The 13,891-nt window shown below is 44.5% G+C and overlaps 1 long non-coding RNA gene across 1 annotated transcript in view; it reads right to left on the reverse strand.

The window, feature by feature from the left end:
- The window catches only part of LOC132814823 (uncharacterized), a 36,067-nt gene extending 30,992 nt beyond the window's left edge, over positions 1-5,075 (reverse strand). Inside the window, exon 1 of the long non-coding RNA XR_009644513.1 lies at positions 4,969-5,075. This is a non-coding gene — a long non-coding RNA (uncharacterized LOC132814823). The remainder of the gene's footprint in view (positions 1-4,968) is intronic.
- Positions 5,076-13,891: the final 8,816 nt, after the last annotated feature.

The following is a 13,891-nucleotide window of genomic DNA, read 5'->3' on the forward strand; positions in this document are numbered from 1 at the left end:
AGAGCGACTGTTGTGTGAGAAAGCTTAGTGAATGAGTTATGTCATTCTGGAGAGATCCTCAGGAAAATTGTGATAAAGTGCAGTTTAAAGAAAAATAAAGTTTTCAAGTAAATCACAGAAAGGACAAGCTACAAATAGAAACAAAAATAGCCAATTACATGGGTTTGAGAGGAAAAATGACCAAGGTAAATAGGCTACACAGACTGAAATATGGGTGTCTGGAAATGAACTGTGGAAAACATTTGAATGAACAGTGTAAAACACTCAACAAAAGGACATTCCATTAACAGACAAAAACTCAGCAAGAAATCCCCACCGGTCCCTCACTCAGGACAAAATGGATCATATTAGATTAGGAAGCTGAGAAGATCACCACAAAATACTTAAAATCCTCAAGTGAGAGTTTTAGAGTAAGTTTTAAAGGGATTGCAATGGGTCTGCTAGCAGGAGGAGGGCAATGGGAAGAGGAAACATTGTCAAGGTTTATTGATACGTTAGGAACAGGGAGAGATGAAGATGCTGGAGGTAGTGAGAGAGTTACAGAGAGTGGTCAGGGCCTGAACGGTGATACAAAGCCAGTACGAATTACTGCAGCTGGAGGGGTTTGCAGAGGTAGGGAGGGACATATTTATTTTTATTTATTCATTCATGGGATGTGGGTGTCACTGCCTGGACCAGCATTCTTTGACCCCATGCTAATTACCCAGAGATTGTTGGTGGATATATATACTTTCCTGGACTCAGGTGAAGTGCTGAATGACTGGCGGATCGCTAATGTGGTTCCTTTGTTCAAAAAGGACAGCAGGGATAGGCCAGGTAATTACAGAGCAGATAGTCTGACAGCAGGGGGAGGGAAATTATTGGAATGAATTATGAGGATGAATCCACACTTGCAAAGATAAGGATCAACTTGGTTTAGTCATCACAGATTTGGCAGAGGAAGATACAGTCTGAGGAATTCAGTTCAGGTTTTTGAAATTGTGCTTAAGTATATTGATGAAGGCAGTGCAGATGATGTGGGTTACATGGACTTGAATAAGTCCTTTGATAAGATGCAAAATGGAAGGTTGGTCCAAAAGGACTGGGTTCCAAGGCAGGTTGGCAAATTGGATGCAAAACTGGTGGGTAGAATACTTTCACCAACGGGTGTACACAGGGATCTGTGCAGGAACCATTGACCATTAATGACTCGGATGGGAAAGCAGAAGGTATCATTAGTAGGTTTGCAGATGATATGAAAGGTGAGGGTGTTATCCACAGTGAGGGGGATGGTCTCCGTCTGCTGTTCGATGTCGATCAGATGATAATCTAAGCAGAGTTCAGTTCTGATTGAAGTGAGGTGATACTCTGTGGGAGGTACGATAAGCGAAGGATAGACATAATGAATGGTAGGACTTTGCGGAGTACTGAGGAATACAGGGACCTTGGTGGACAAGTTCATAGATCCCTGAAGGTGTCAGCACAGGTTTACAGGGTGGGAAAGGCACCTCAACTGGGAGCGGGAGAGGGACCCACATCCTGCTGGGGTGAATTGCTAGAGATGCTTGAGAGGACATAACCTAGTCTGGCAGGGTGTTGGACCTTAAATAAACGTAAGGCCAGAAAGAAGATTGAGACAGGTACACGTGTTAAAGACAGCAATTTCAGCAGATAAGCCAGGCAAGAACATAGCAGGCAATGGGGGAAAACTGATGATTCAACTGCATTTATTTCAATACAAGGGGCCTGACAGCTAAGGAAGGTGAACTCAAGGCATGGATTGGAACATGGGACTGGGGTATTTTAGTTATTACAGAAACACAGCTGAGGGAGGGGCAGGACTGGCAGTTCATTGTTTCAAGGTAGAGATGCTCCAGGAAGGGGAGGCAACAGTGGACGTGTGGTGGTGGGTTTTGATTGCATGAATCATCCCAGCAGGACTTAGAGAGGATATTCCTGTGGGATCGCCCAGTGAAGCTAAGTTAGAACTGAGAAATAAGAATGGGTCATCACGTTGATACGATCTGACTGCTGACCCCGAATAATCCGTGGCAGACTGATGAACAAATGTATCGGGACATCTTAAATATCAACCATAATAATGGGGCTGTTATGGTAGGGTTTTTGAACTTTCCAAACCTAGACTGGGACTGCCAGTGTTCAGCATTTGCAAGGGAGGCATTTGGTAATTGTGTTCCAGGATCTCCCAATCAATATGTAAATGGCCTGAAAAGAGAAAGGGGCAAAACCTGACCTCCCCTTGGGAATCAAGGTAGGGAAGGGGACTGAGATGTGAGTGGCCAAGCGTTTTGCCAAAGTAACCACAGTTCTCGTAGTTTGAAAACAGCTTTGGAAAAGGACAGGCCTGGTCCACAAGTGCAAGTTATAAAATGGAGCCTGACCAATCTTGATCGTATTAGCCAGGAACTTTCAAAATGTGATTGGGGAAGGGAATTATTTACAGGGAAAGGGAAGTTTGGCAAGTGAGAATATTTTTAAACTGATCGACCTGCGTCAGCATGTTCCTGTGTGTGTGCAGCTCAATGCTGACAGCATTCGGAAACACTGGCTGTCTATTGAGGGTCTGGTCAAGGAAAAGGGGGCACATGTCAGGTATAGCCAGCTGGATCAAGGGAATCCCTGAGGATATACAGGGGCTGTAGGAATACACTTTGAGTAGAAAACAGGAATGGAGAAAGGCTCAATGAAATAGCCTCAGCAGAGAAGGAAAGGGGAATCCAAAAGTGATTGTATCAGTATATTAAGAGTGCATAAGGAACTCAGGACAAAATAGTATCCATTAAAGATCAATGAGGCCATCGATGTGTGGAACTGCAGGATATTTGCTAAGATCCTAAACAATTTTTTCACTCCAGAACTTACTGAGGACAAAGACTGGGGAACTCAGGGAACAAGAGTAATGCATGAGACCACATTCGGAGTCCTCTGCAATTCCAGTCTCCCTGCTACAGGAAGGATATTGTGAAACTTGAAAGGGCTTAGAAAAGCTTTACAAGATATTTCCCGGGTTGTTGCTGAATAAGCTGGGGTTACTGTCACTGGAGAATCGGAGACTGAGTGATGACCTTACAGAGGCTTATATGAACATGAGCGGTATGAGCGGCATTGAGATTGCACAGACATTTGCGAGGCCTGTTCTCCAATACTCTGTGCAGTTCTGGTCGCCCAGTTATAGGGAGGATATTATTAAGCTGCAGGGGATTCAGAAGAGATTTACCAGGATATTGCTGGGTATGGAAGGCTTGGGTTCTGAAAAATGGCTGGATAGGCTGAGTCTTTTTTCACTGGAGCCTGGAGGTTGAGACATGATACTATAAAGGTTTATGAAAAAAATGAGGTATATAGATCCATTTAATGGTAGCTGCCTTTTCCGCAGGATGGGAGAGTCTCGAGAGGAGGGGCCACATTTTTAAGGTTAGCGGAGAGAGATGTTCAAAAAAAAGATATGGGGCAATTTGCTACACCGAGGGTGGTTTGAGTTTGGAATGAACTTCCTGAGAAAGGGGTTGATGTGGGTACAATTACAACACTTTAAAGATATTTGGATAAACAGGTGAATAGGGAAGGGTTGGAGTACTATGGGCCAGCAACAGGCAGCTGGGAAGAGTTGAGTTTTAGATGATGGTGGGTATCAGCTGAAGGGTCAGTTTCCATGCTGTCTGGCTCTATGACAAGAATATGGTTTTATTCCATTATTGAAGAAAGGATCAGGGCTGGGTCCACTGATGTGCATCATCTACATAAATGATTTGGTTGAAAATATAGAAGTGATTGTGCGTAAGTTTGTTGATGATCAAATTAATGGTGTAGTGGGCAGTAAATACGGTTATCAAAGGGGGTCTTGACCAACTGGGCCAGTGGACCAGACAATGAAAGATGGAGTTTAATTCAGGTGTTGGATTTTGTTAAGACAAACCATAGAGGACTAATACAGTTAATGGAAGGGCTCTGGCCAGGGTTGTCGAATAGAGAGAAAGAGAGAGAGAGAGAGAGAGAGACCAGGGGGTGCAAGTTTCATTGTTCTTCAGAAGTGGCATACCGGATGGACAGGGTGGGAAAAGCGACATTTGGCAAATTTGCCGTCATTGACAGATGAATCTTCGGGGTGGCCCTAAGAATGGTGAATAGCCAAGGGTAGGTGAGTCCAAAACTCGAGGATATAAACGGGACGTGAGAGAGCAAGGACTTGAAGGGGGAGCTGACGGGGAACATTATCCACAGAGGATGGTGCATAGATGGAACAGACTGCCTCAGGCACATGGGAGAAACAAGAACAATTACAGCATGGAACAGATATTTGGGAGGTACATTGAGAGCAGAAGGTTTGAAGAGATAAGGGCCAAATGCAGGCAAATGAGACTCATTCAGTTTAGGTAACATGGGCAGTATTGAGGAGTAGGACCACAGGTTCTGTTTCCGTGCTGTATCACTCTGTATCCAGTTAAAGAGGATTACAGTACCAAAATAAGGCATGTTGTGGACACTGAAGCAAGTTACAGCGATAGGGATGGTAGTCTGGAATGCAGTACATCTCAAATATGTGGAGGGACTATCGGGAAGGGAGGAGGTTACAGGGACAACTACTGTTATAGGAGTTAAAAATGACTGAAGATACTGGTGCACAAGCCATGCCACAGATACAGTGTTGCAGAGTAGTGAGTCTTAATACAGTGTTGGAGGGAGAACACAGAACAGAAAGATCCCAGGCAGCATTCACACCCTCTCGTGGGAGGCCTGCTTTCCCCTCTGTTGTCCTGATGCTCACTAAGACAGCACAGGCCTGGACTGATAACTCTGAACTCCCGATGCTGTCTCAGTGCAACATAAGTTAAAGTAGATGTGGTGATTGAGCATGGGGTGTGTCTATACTGTGCTCCCCATCAAGCACTGTATCTGTATCATGTATTGTTAGCCGATGTTTGCAGCCCTCCCATTGCTCCCTGCTCTGTGCACTGTGAGTGATCTTACCTCACTGCAGGATTTATTGAAGGCTCCAGATCTCCCTGCCCTTTGTCTCCCTGGCTGACCAACCATCTTCAATGAGGTGATGGATGAGACACACAGCAGTTGGGAAGTCTATTGAGTCAGGAACTTCCTGAGTACCTACAGGAGACCGAGAAATAGACAGAATGGAAAATTAGACTGATTCAGTGAGGGTTACACAAGGAGAATGGAAATGAACCCCACAGATATCTAGAAAATCCCAAGCTCCATCCCTGGCCTGTGCTGTTGCGTCTCTCTGGAGTGGAGAATTCTGTTGGCTCAGGATCTGGAGTAGCTGCAAGAGCGAGAGACACTGACAGAGGCAGCAATTAGACCCACACAGGGAGGGATACCACATGGAGAGAGACTAAGTGATATCACCGGAGTGCTGGAAGACTTCAGGATCACACAATCATGTTGGAAGAATGGGTTTAGCTTCATGTATCAGTGCTCAGGGATGAGCAATCAGTGAGCAGGTGAAGCGATGGCCTAGTAATATTATTGTTAGCGCATTTGTCCAAAACCTCAGCCAGTGCTCAGGGGAGGCAGGTTTGAATCCCATCATAAGATATGGTGGAATTTAAAATCAATAATTTTAAAAATAGCAATTAACAATCCATAAACAAATATGAAACCATTGCTGATGTACAAAAATTACAATCCCTTAGATTAGATTTTGTACAGTGTGGAAACAGGCCTTTTGACCCAACCTGTCCACACCATCCATCCAAAGATTAACCCACTCAGACCCTTCTCTCTCGACCAAATACACCTAACATCATGGGCAATTTAGCATTGCTAATTCGCCTGACTTGCACGGCTTTGGACTGTGGGAGGAAACCGGAGCATCCGGAGGCATTTCATGCAGACACAGGGAGAATGTGCAGACTCCACACAGCCACCTGGGGCTGGAATCGAACCTGGAACCCTGGTGCTGTGAGGCAGGAGAGCTAATCACTGAGCCACCGTGGCGTGCACTTCGCCTTTTGACAACGAGATCTGATCATCCTCACTTGGTCTACACGACATACCCACAGCAAGGTGTTTGCCTCTCAATTACCCTCTGAAATGGCCGAGCAAGCTACTCAGCTCATGGGCAGGTAGGGATAGGTAATAAAGGCTGGTCAGTCAGAGACACCCACATCCCCTACCTGATTTATAAAAAAAATCTAATAGAATGGTCCCACTGGTATCGTGGTGGGCCCAGTGACCTGGGTCCTGGCCAATCATGTCAGTAGGTTTATGGACAGGGCTTTAAACTGACAGAGAGGATGCTGGGACAGGATCCAGATGAAAGGAATTTTCCAAATCCGAAGAGAAAAGGTGAAGCATCGGAACAACATGGGAATGTGACTGAAGGCAAGCAGGAAGGACCAGGAAGGGTCAGCGATTAACTAAAACTGTACATCAGTGAATAGGTTTGTGACAGGAAATTGTGGGAAAGAATAAATTATTTCATTTTTGAATGGATGAAGTCTTATCAATAAGGCAGATGGATTAGTGACACTGAGATAAAAAAAAAAGGTTTAGACACCAGAGAGATATGGTTACAGGGTGAACAAAAGGTGGACATAAATATTCAATGGATCACAACCTTGCGGAAACTCAGGCCAAGTGGGCAACGCTAACAATAATGGGTAAGAAAGGCATTACAGAGAAAGCATTTGGTCTCAGATCATGAGGAAGAATCAGTCTGAATGTAAATTCTGGCTACTACTTGCCAAGGACACAAGCAGCACAACAGTTTTAGACACTGAACAGTATTCCCTTGCTCATCACTGCATTACACAGGAACTCATTGGAATTTTTTAAACAAACACATTGCGATAATTTTGGGAAACATCAATATTCACAAAATGTGGGACAGTCACACTGACAACAGTGATATTGGAAGAGGAGTTTAGACAATTAGTTTTCACTGTTTCTTTGAATAACAAATTGTGCAACTGGCGAGGGACATAACTATCTCAGAGCGACCGTTGTGTGATGAAACTTCGTGAATGAGTAATGTCACCTGGAGAGATCCTCAGGGAAATTGTGATAAAGTGCAGCTTAAAGAAATATAAAGTTTTAAAGTGAATCACAGAAAGCACACGCTACAACTAGAAACAAAATTAGCCAATTACGTGAGTTTGAGAGGAGAACTGACCAAGGTAAACAGCCTAAACAGATTGAAACATGTGTCTGTAAATGAACAGTGGAAACCATTTAAAGGAGCAGTGTAAAACACTCAACAAAAGGACATTCCATTGAAACAGACAAATCCTCAGCAAGAAATTCCCATCGGTCCCTCACTCAAGTAAAAAGGATCATATTAGATTATCGGGCTTAGAGGATCACCGAAAAGTACTTAAAATCCTGAAGTGAGAGAATGTTTTAGCAGTAAGTTTTAAAGGGATTGCAAAGGGTCTGCTCGCAGGAGGAGGTCAGATGGAAGAGGGAATAATTGTCAAGGTTTTATGTCACAAAAGGAACCGGGAGAGCTGAAGGTGCTGGAGGTGGTGAGAGAGTTACACAGAGTGGTCAGGGTCTGAAGGGTGTTACAAAGCCAGTACAGATTGCTGCAGGTGGGAGGGATTTGCAGAGGTAGGGAGGGACATAGGTATTTTTATTTATTCATTCATGGGATGTGGGTGTCACTGCCTGGACCAGCATTCTTTGCCCCACTGCTAATTATCCAGAGTATAGCACAGAGTCAGCCATATTGCTGTGGGTCTGGTGTCCCGTGCAGGTCAGACCAGGTTAGAATGTCAGTTGTTCTTCTCTAAAGGATGTAAGTGAACCAGATGAGTACTTCCTACTGGTCAACAATGCTTTTATATACAGCCACAACATGACATCCCAACTCCTACTCTTATTGCTCTGCCCAAAGAAGGTAACCATCCCAAATGCCTGCTTCACCAGCCTGTCTACCTGTGACACCACTTACAAAGAGCTATCTACCTGCATCCCTGGGTCTCTGACTGACAACACCACCCAGGGCCCGAACACTAACTGTACAGGTCCCACCCTGGATTGTTTCATCAAAAAGGAACACTTCACATTTAGCTAATTAAACTCCATCTGCTATTCTTCAGCCCACTATCCCAGCAGTACTGTTAATCTTGTTGTATCTTGGATAAATTTCTTCACTGTCCACTTTACCAACAATTTCAGTGTCACTCAAAAAACGTACTTACCACAAAACCAATATTCCCATCCAAACCATTTATCCAAATGACAAACAACAGGGGACCAACTTCACCGCTGGTCACATGCCTCCAGTCAGAAAGACAACATGCCTCCCATTGCCCTCTGTCTCCCACCATCAAGCCCAATTTTGTATCCAGTTGACTAGCTCCTCCTGAATGCCATATCCTTTTACATTGATCTGAGCTTATTACCCATTTCCCAGACGGATCGTAGAACACAGAACAGTACAGCACAAGACCTTTCGGCCATGATGTCATGCCCACCTTTTACCCGACTGTAAGATCAAACTAACTGACATACCCTTCATTTTGCTCCCATCCATGTGCCTATCCAAGAGTCTGTTAAATGTCCCATTCCACCAATTCACCACTCTCTATTTAAAGGACCTACATCTGAAATCTCCTCTTACCCATCCTCCAATCACCTTACAATTATGCCCCCTGGTACCATGTATACCATGGGATAAAGAGGTCTCTCAATATTCACTCCATCTATGCCTCACACCACCTTGTTCACTTCTACCAAATCACACCACACCCTTCTTCACTCCAATGAGAAAAGCCTTAGCTCCCTCAACCTTTCTTCATAAGACATGCTCTCCAGAACAGGCAGCATTCTGGTAAATCTCTTCTTTACCCTCTCTCAAGCATCCACATCCTTCCTGTAATGAAGGGATCAAAACTGAACACAATATTCTAATTGGGATCTAAACAGGGCTGTATAGAGCTGCAGCATAACCTCACGGCTTTAAAAACTCAATCCCCCAGCTAATGAAAGCCGATACACCATATTCTTTCTTAACAACACTATCAGCTTGGTGACAAATTTGAGGGGATCTCTGGTCATGAAATCCAAGATCCATCTGTTGCTCCACACTATCCAGTATTCTGCCTTTATCCCTGTATTCTGCATTCAAGTCTCACCTTCCAAAATGCATCACTTCACACTTTTCCAGATTTGACTTTATCTGCCACTTCTCAGCCCAGCTCTACATCCTGTCAATGTCCCATTGCAATCTCCAGCAGACATCCACACTATTCACCACTCCACCAACCTTCGTCTCATTGGCAAAGTTACTAACCCACTCTTCCACTCACACATCCAAGTCATTCATAAAATCACCAACAGCAGAGGTCCTGTAACCTCTCCGTGCAGAAAACCACTGGTCACCGAGCTCCAGGCTGAATGCTTTCCATCTGGCATCACCCTCTGTCTTCTATGGGCCAGGAATTCTGTATCCAGACAGACAGGTTTCCATGTATCCCATGCTCTGTACTTTCTCAATGAGCCATAAATGCATTTTGTCACATTCTCAAAGGATTCAATAAGAATTGTGAGGCATGACCTGTCCCTAACAAAGCCATGAGACTTTCTCTAATCAAACTATGGTTTTCCAAGGAATCATAAATCCCGTCTCCCAGAGTCCTCTCCAATAATCTGCACATCACAGAGAGAAGACTGACAGGTCTGTGATTCCCAGAATTATCTCCATTCCCTTTCTTGAACAACACATGGCTGATTCACCTAACCTGCTCATCTTTGGGTTGTGGGTGGAAACCGGAGCACCCGGAGGAAACCCATGCAGACATGGAGAGAATGTGCAAACTCCACACAGACAGTCACCTGGGGCTGGAATTGTAATCGCGTCCCTGGTGCTGTGAGGCAGCAGTGCTAACCACTGAGCCACCGTACTGCCCCATGTAACTCTCTAGAGCCCTGCTTCGGATCTTTGGTTCCTCAACCTTAAGTCAGCTTCCTTCTTCCTCTTGACTAGATGTTGTACATCCATTGGAACCTTGTTAAATGCTTTGCTGAAGTCCATGTAGACAACGCTGACTGCTCTGCCTTCATCTATCTCTTGGCCACCTCCTCGAAGAGTCAATCCAGTTTGTGAAATACGGTTTCCCACTCACAAAGCCATGCTGAATATCTCTAATCAGCCCTTGCCTTTCCAAATATATGTAGCTCCTTTCTCTCAGAATCTCCTCCAACAACTTACCCAGCACTGGCTCACTGCGCTGTGATTTCCTGGCTTTTCCCTGCAGACCTAAAGTGATGGAATAGCATTAGCCGCCCTCCACTCTTCCGGTAACTCATTGTGTCTGATGATAATATAAATATCTCTGTTAGGGACACCGCAATCTCTTCCCTAGCTTCCCATGAATATTCAAGGATAGACCTAATGAGCTACTGAGGATTAATTAACCTTTATTTGTTTTAAGATTCCAACACTTTTTCTTCTCTGTTGAGGATTCTTTACAAGACATCACTATTTATTTCCCCAAGTTCCCGAGCTTCCATGTCTTTCTCCACAGTAAATTCTGACAAGACTATTTTGTCTAACATCTCACCCACCTCCTGATAGTTAAGGGGCCCGATTCTCTACCAGGTTACTCTTTAGCCCTTATTGAAACTTGTGTAAAGGTTTCTGAAAATTTAAATAAACCGTATCTTCGGTACAGCCAGTCCTACACCCGTATCTATCCTGCCATTTATACTCACACCAATAAAAATACAATCCTACAGGCTCAAAGCAACATTCTCTTTTTATTAAGTGTGTTTCTAAGGGTCCAGTTATTGTTCACTGACATATCCTTTCAAACACATTCCAGCTCCCGACCTACTATCAGGCCAACACTGTTTGGTTTCAGACTGGCAGCAGAAAGGGTTATGGGAGTTCGTGTTTAACAAACTGAAAAAGGGAGCTTACAGGTTCAACAGGTAATAGATGTTTTGGAAATAAGGAGGGTCATGGGGACTGAAGGACATTATGGAGATAGGGAGTGATGTGGGGACTGAATGAGATTATAGACATAAAGAGTGCAGTGGTGACTGAAGAACATCATGGAGGTAGGGAGTGCTGTGGGGTCTGAAAGGGGACAAAGAGATCGGGAGGGCTGTTGGGCCTGAACGCAGTTGCACAGATCAGGAGGATCATGGGAATTGAAGGAGGTTACTCTGAATGGGAGGGTCGTTTGGTCAGGGTGAGATTATGGAGATAGGGAGGGTCGTGGGGCCTTTTGGAGGTTATGGAATTAGGGAGGTTTTGGGGAAGGGTTCAGGTTACATGGATGGGAAGAGTCGTGGGGACTGAAGGAGCTTATGGAGATAGGGAGGTCTGTGGGGACTGAAGGAGGTTATATAGAGAGTAAGCTTATAGAGAACCACAGGAAAGAAGAGCAGATATCGTCCATTTGACCACAGAGTCGGTCCCACCATTCAATATGATCAGGACAGATATCTAACCCAGTACAGTGTTCTTGCTTTCACATCTTAATCTGATATTATAGTGACTACTGGCATTCAGTGATACAGCGGGCTGTAGTCACTGGGACGGGGGTAGGGGGGTGGGGAGAGTCTTACAGAGAGTGGGAGGGTTGTGGAAGCTGGGACAGGTGACAGATACAGGGAATGTTTTAGGAATGGGAGGACTTTACAGGGATTTGGAGGAATGCAGGGATGGGACGTGGTAACAATCACAGGGAGGATTTTGAGAGCTCGATCTGAGACAGGTACAGCTGAGAACAGAAGTGAGTCAAACAGTCAGGACAGGCAGGGACAAGGTAGGACTAATAAATTAAACTGCATTTATTTCAATGCAAGGGGCCTAACAGGGAAGGCAGATGAACTCAGGGCATGGTTAGGAACATGGGACTGGGATCTCATAGCAATTACAGAAACATGACTCAGGGATGGGCAGGACTGGCAGCTTAATGTTCCTGGATACAAATGCTACAGGAAGGATAGAAAGGGTGGCAAGAGAGGAGGGGGAGTGGTATTTTTGATAAGGGATATCATTATAGCGGTTCTGAGGGAGGATATTCCCAGAAATACATCCAGGGAAGTTATTTGGGTGGAACCGAGAAATAAGAAAGGGATGATCACCTTATTAGGATTGTATTACAGACCCCCCAATAGTCAGAGGGAAATTGCCAAACAAACTTGTAAGGCGATCTCAGCTATCTGTACGAATAATAGGGTAGGTATGGTCGGGGATTTTAACTTTCCAAACATTGACTGGGACTGCCATAGTGTTAAAGGTTTAGATGGAGAGGAATTTCTTACGTGTGTACAAGACAATTTTCTGATTCAGTATGTGGATGTACCTACTAGAGAAGGTGCAAAAATTGACCTACTCTTAGGAAATAAGGCAGGACAGGTGACTGAGGTGTCAGTGGGGGAGCACTTTGGGGCCAGCGACAATAATTCTGTTTGTTTTAAAATAGTGATGGAAAAGGATAGACCAGATCTAAAAGTTGATGTTCTAAATTGGAGAAAGGCCAATATTGACGGTATTAGGCAAGGACTTTTGAAAGCTGATTGGAGGCAGATGTTCGCAGCTAAAGGGACAGCTGGAAAATGGGAAGCCTTCAGAAAATGAGATAACAAGACTCCAGAGAAAGTATATTCCTGTCAGGGTGAAAGGGAAGGCTGGTAGGTATAGGGAATTCTGGATGACTAAAGAAATTGAGTGTTTGGTTCAGAAAAGGAAGGAAGCAAATGTCAGGCATAGACAGGATCGATCGGGGGAATCCTTAGAAGAGTATAAAGGAAGTAGGAGTATACTTAAGAGGGAAATCAGGAGGGCAAAACGCGGACATGAGATAGGGCTGACAAATAGAATTAAGGAGAATGCAAAGGGTTTTTACAAATATATTAAGGAAAAAAGGGTAACTCGGGAGAGAATAGGGCCCCACAAAGATCAGCAAGGCGGCCTTTGTGTGTAGCCGCAGGAAATGGTGGAGATACTAAATGAATATTTTGCATCAGTATTTATTGTGGAAAAGGATATGGAAGATATAGACCGCAGAGAAATAGATGGTGACACCTTGCGAAATGCCCAGATTACCGAGGAGGAAGTGCTGGATGTCTTGAAACGGTTAAAAGTAGATAAAGCCCCAGGACCTGACCAGGTGTACCCGAGAACTCTGTGGGAAGCTAGAGAAGTGATTGCTGGGCCTCTTGCTGAGATATTTTTATCATCGATAGTCACAGGTGAGGTGTCAGAAGACTGGAGGTTGGCAAAAGTGGTGCCACTGTTTAAGGAGGTGGGTAAAGACAAGCCAGGGAACTATAGACCGGTGAGCCTGAACTCAGTGGTGGGCAAGTTGTTGGAGGGAATCCTGATGGACAAGATGCACATATATTTGGAAAGGCAAGGACTGATTAGGAATAGTCGACATGGCTTTGTGCGTGGGAAATCATGTCTCATAAACTTAATTGAGTTTTTTGAAGAAGCAACAAAGAAGATTGAGGAGGGCAGAGTGACAGATGTGATCTATATGGACTTCAGTGAGGCATTCGACAAGGTTCCCCATGGGAGACTGATTAGCAAGGTTAGAACTCATGGAATACAGGGAGAACTAGCCATTTGGATACAGAACTGGCTCAAAGGTAAAAGACAGAGAGTGGTGGTGGAGGGTTGTTTTTCAGACTGGAGGCCAGTGACCAGAGCGGTGCCACAAGGATCAGTGCTGGGCCCTCTTCTGTTTGTCATTTACATAAATGATCTGGATGCGAGCAAAAGATGTATAGTTAGTAAGTTTACATATGACACCAAAATTGGAAGTGTAGTGGACAGCGAAGAAGGTTGCAACAGGATCTGGACCAGATGGGCCAATGGGCTAAGTGGCAGATGGAGTTTAATTCAGATTAATGCGATGTGCTGCATTTTGGGAAAGCAACTCTTAGCAGGGCTTATTCATGTAATGGTAAG

Source organism: Hemiscyllium ocellatum, unplaced genomic scaffold (assembly GCF_020745735.1).
Source record: "Hemiscyllium ocellatum isolate sHemOce1 unplaced genomic scaffold, sHemOce1.pat.X.cur. scaffold_943_pat_ctg1, whole genome shotgun sequence".
NCBI classification, from domain to species: Eukaryota; Metazoa; Chordata; class Chondrichthyes; order Orectolobiformes; family Hemiscylliidae; genus Hemiscyllium; species Hemiscyllium ocellatum.